Below are 4,852 nucleotides of genomic sequence, written 5' to 3'. Positions count from 1 at the left end.
CAACTAACAATAAACATGGAAACATGAAGACTATCATCTAGCCTTTCCTATAGCTGTTAACTTTCATCCATCCATTTTCTAAGTTCTTCATCCAATACAGGGTTGCAGGGAAGCTGGAGTCTATATGCTGGCATGCAAGGGGTGCACGGCAGGGTACACCCAGGATGGGATGCCAGTCTATCACAGGGTACACACAGCCACACACACAAACTTCTACACAACTCACACCAGGGCCCAGAAATTTTACCAGAAATTAATTTATTTTTGACTAAAGGAAGAAAGTGTAGCACCTGGAGGAAACCCACACAAACTGCTCTTCACTTCCATATTTTATCTATATTTTGTTTTACAAAAAAAAACATAAGCTCATACTGTAATGTCTGAATAATTCTAAATTAACAAAACCCAATCAGAAGAGGCTAAATTCTCTGTGATTTAATTTGTGACAGGTTTTAGCTCTTGATTATGGAGCTCAGGAAGGACCATTGGAGAAAATAGTTTTATCTTATGCACATGACTTAGTTATTTCATGGACATGACATAGCAAGTTGCAAGTTGTGATAGTTATGTTGTGGCCATGACATAAGAAGTCGTATGCGTTAGACAATATTTTCCCCAGTGTACCATCCTAGGCTTCGTACTTCTTAGTGCAATTTTCCAGGGAACAGTGCTCTTATTCTCTGTACTCTGTGGCTGTGCTCTCTTGGACACTGTACTCTCTTGCTCTGTACCAATGGGTGTTGTATGCTGGGACGCTGTAGGGTGGGTCTCCGTATCCTGTGGCTCTGCTCTCCTGTGCCCCGTTCTCTCCAGCTCTGTACCAATGGGTGCTGTATGCCGTGGTGCTGTACTGTGGGGCTCTATACTCCAAGGCGCTGTACTCTTTGGTACCATATTCCAGATTTCTGATTCTGAATATGACCTTTCAGGTGCCTTTTTAACATTTAATTTTGAAAGTGCATCAAGGATTTTAACATGTCTCTTGACCCAAGCAAGATTAGCATTAGCACAAATCTCTTTACCTCCTCTTGTGGAAAATCTGTAAATCAACAACAATAATTCATAATACATTTACAAAGTCTTACTACTGTATAATGCAGTACCTTTTTAAATACAGAAACCCACCTGCATCCAAAGCCATCCTAAATGTTACACCCCTTTAACCCTAGACACCTGGGGTCATAACAGTAGTAATACAATATGGCTCACTTAGTATTTCTTAACTTAAATTTTTCCTACAAGAAATAACAAAATGAGTATAGCCACTAATATGAATACATTACACACCTCTTACCATAACCCTCTTTATATAGTGTGAGACTAAGGCTACATTAATATGCTTATTTACCTTCTAAAATTTGTACAAAGCCTGCTGCCCTAAGTCTTGATAAGGAGACAAACCCAGATCCCCTGGACTACAATATGTTTGCCCTACTCTGCTTTTCTGACTACTGCCATGTACAGTATGACAGGCAGGTCAGTTTTGTGGAGCTGCAGGACAGGTTCCTGGTTTATTATTTAATACAGAATAATAACAATTACTAACCTTAACTAAATTTAACCTTGATTTATCTGTAGTGAAGAAATGGGCCCATGTCCTGAACTTTTGGAATTTATTCCATGATGAATTCTGGACTTTATTCCCTTTCCCCCTGAATGTGAGACATGAACAGAACTTACATGACAGCTTTCACAAGGCACTCAGAGCTTGTGATCTTATAAGTGGCCAGAGCATTAATGGGAAGCCTCTTCGGGTAGAAATCAAAGCAACATAGACGTAAATGGCTATCTAAAACAAAACAAAACAATATTTCAGATTATTAGAAGTACAGGATATTATTTTATTACATGTTTAACATACTGTAATACTAATGAAAAAGAACAAGGGTCACATGAATGAAAAATGCATTTCTATGAATATATGTAGGAGACTTGTAAGCATTTTTTAAGTATTATGAAAGAAATGAATCTTTACAATTTGAAAACAAATGTGATGTAAAAATAAATTACATTAATATTTAACAGAAATACAATTTAATTCCATATTTAAACATTCATCCGGCTGATGGCTATCTATAACGAAACATCATTTACAAATGCTGGTAGTAAAACAATATGATACAGATCTTCCTCTGGCTGTATCTAAAGGAAAAACTTCTAAAATATATGAATGAAAAGAACAAGGGTCACAATAATGAAAAATACATTTCTATGAATATATGTAGAGCTTGTGTGCATTTGTGAGCAGTATGAAATGAATTTAGTGTTAGATTTGAAAGCAAACCAACATTAAAAAACAGATTAAATATAATTAATACTTTACAAAAACACAGTTTTGTTACATATTTAATTTTGAACTTTTTTGCCACGTGGAACAATTCTAATATATTTACTTTTCTCATTGAGTGGATGAAATTGTGAATGTGCTGTACTGCACTGGTGACAAATTTGAAAAATTATTATAACCTCAATTTCTACTTTCAAAAAATCATAATTTAACATTTAATTGTTTTTACCTCATGAATCAGAGGCATATAAACAGGGTTACAATGTTGATTACAATGTTACAAAAACCTTTCTTCACTGCTTTTGGCAAATCTAAGAAATTCAGCCATAAATTAATATACAGTACAGTAGTATACTTCAATATAACAACAAACAGTAAACTGTTTTGGGATCTATTTCACTGTAAAATTAAAACATGTATTACTGACTGTTTTCTTTGTGTCTCCTACACATTTTGCAAATTAAATACTGTATATACTTACTTTCACAGAGTATCACTGAACACAAACCAGCAAGAAGACAATCTTGGATTATGAGTACTGTGGATTTCATCTTTCAAAGTCCAGCACTGTTTGCTGAGCTCAGAATGGTCTTCTCACAGTTGTTGGATCCTCAATTTACTGATACAATAGTAAATTAACGTATTAGCAGTTAGTGAATAATTAGTGCCTTAGGCAAACCCTATATAGTAAGAACTTGGGTAAGAAAGAGGAATTGGGCAGGAAATGTTTTGCTTCTATCAGTCAGTTCTGTGGTAAAAGTTGGCGTATCATACTGCATGGGTGCCTGTAACACAAATAGGATTATGTGGTTACCTTTTTTTGCAAACTGTACAATCTTATCTGAATCTTATACTAATCATAAAAATTCAAACAATATTCAGATGTGGTTGAGATCACATACTTCTGTGAATTAGCCATATGGTCAAAGTGGGTTTAGAATCAACAAATGGCAGTTTAAATAATGTTCTATGCATGTTTACCTATAGTAGGTAAATACAATATTCCATGTCCATAACAATCTAAACAATCATTTTGGGAACTGTTTGAACTGACATTATTATAGCTTAATTTAATTTAGTTTAAAACTTAAATTTCCAGATGACACCCCATATTTTGTCACAAATTAGCATAGATGTGTTACTCAGGTTAATCATATCAATATCAGAGTTTTGTATACAACATTTAATCAGTTTATACATGACACTCCCCCAGGATGAGCAATCATGATCAAAACCAATACTATCTTAAACAATATCCTAAATGAGGTCTTACAAACATTATGAAAATCATGGTCATCTTTCCTTGAATTAAACACATTTTATATATACTGTACATACAGATGCAGCCATTCAAAATGGGTGTGGTATTTCGCGGCATACCCTGGTAGGCGTGCCGCGGTATCACGCAGTATCACACGGTTAATCGCGTCATTTGACGTCATGCCGGAAAGTATCCGGCATCACCTTGTAAAACCGCCAGGGGGAGCTTAACTTTTCATGTACAGCATTTGAGCTTTTAAGTTTGAACTGTGTATTATAGCATGTTAATCATCAGTCATTAAAATGTTGGTATATTTTATGAAAGCAAGATTGCTCAGTTGGACAAAAGTACACAACCTACCTTTATCAGAAATATTTATGCATCAAAGCCTTTACCGAAGATATTACTAATAGTATTAATAATGAATGACTTTGGACAAGCTGTATACTCAAAGTATAATTTCCTTAGCACATTTGTACAAGCACTTGGAATCTGTCCAAGCCTTACTTTGTCAGGCATTTTGTTTTACTTCAACAGGCATAAAAAACTCCCTTGCTTTTAACAGGGCGTTTCATAATTTCTAATTACGAAAATGATTTAAAATGCGACACTTATCATTCAACTAGAGCTCAAAATATCACAAGGATCCTCAAGAGCACAGCAAAGACTGTATTAAAAGATACTTGTATGAGATACATGAGAATCCAGGCTTTTTTATCAATGCTTTCTTTTCCGTATACCAGATTTTATGGAACCACTTCAGAAGGGTGTCAGCCAGTCAGATTCCAGGAATCGGTACTTTAACGGAAAAATACACACCGGTATTCCATTTCTCACTAAACATTTTAAGCATCGAAGTATTTAACTAACATGTGAAATAGCGTGTGAAAAAGTGTAGTAGTTTTAAGCTTTTCTGCTAATATAATATGGAATCGCGTATCTAAAGAATTTAATAACGATATGATTATATTCGTGTACTGCGACAGGGCTGTGTAGGGCTGTTTCGCCTCACTCTTCATGCGACTTCCCTTGTAGCCCACTGGTCTACGTGCCTGATTACCAACTCATGGGTTGTGTGTTCAAATCCAGCTGGTGCTGGACTTTTCTTTTAACAAACATTTCTTCGAAAAAATAGAATAGCGATATTATGGACAATCAATTGACTTTTATATTTCAAAATATCACAACATGATCGATTCCAAGTCATTTTTGATAACAATGAACAGTCACCTTCTTCCCTTCTGACAACGGTCCCTGCTTCTGCTTCCTGCTTCTATTTTGTGTGTGTGTGTAATAGAGTAAAT

The 4,852-nt window shown here is 35.2% G+C and overlaps 1 long non-coding RNA gene across 1 annotated transcript; it reads right to left on the bottom strand.

Moving 5' to 3' along the window:
- Nucleotides 1-241: 241 nt before the first annotated feature.
- On the bottom strand, nucleotides 242-3,585 carry LOC148839981 (uncharacterized). The gene is made up of 3 exons (XR_016086277.1): nucleotides 2,769-3,585; nucleotides 1,681-1,789; nucleotides 242-1,039 (listed from the first exon to the last, which is right to left on the bottom strand). It is a non-coding gene; the product is annotated as an uncharacterized LOC148839981 (long non-coding RNA).
- Nucleotides 3,586-4,852: the final 1,267 nt, after the last annotated feature.

The sequence above is a fragment of the Atractosteus spatula genome, chromosome 2 (assembly GCF_055471065.1).
Source record: "Atractosteus spatula isolate fAtrSpa1 chromosome 2, fAtrSpa1.hap1, whole genome shotgun sequence".
Classification (NCBI taxonomy): Eukaryota; Metazoa; Chordata; class Actinopteri; order Semionotiformes; family Lepisosteidae; genus Atractosteus; species Atractosteus spatula.
This window is presented reverse-complemented; position numbering and strand designations above follow the sequence as displayed.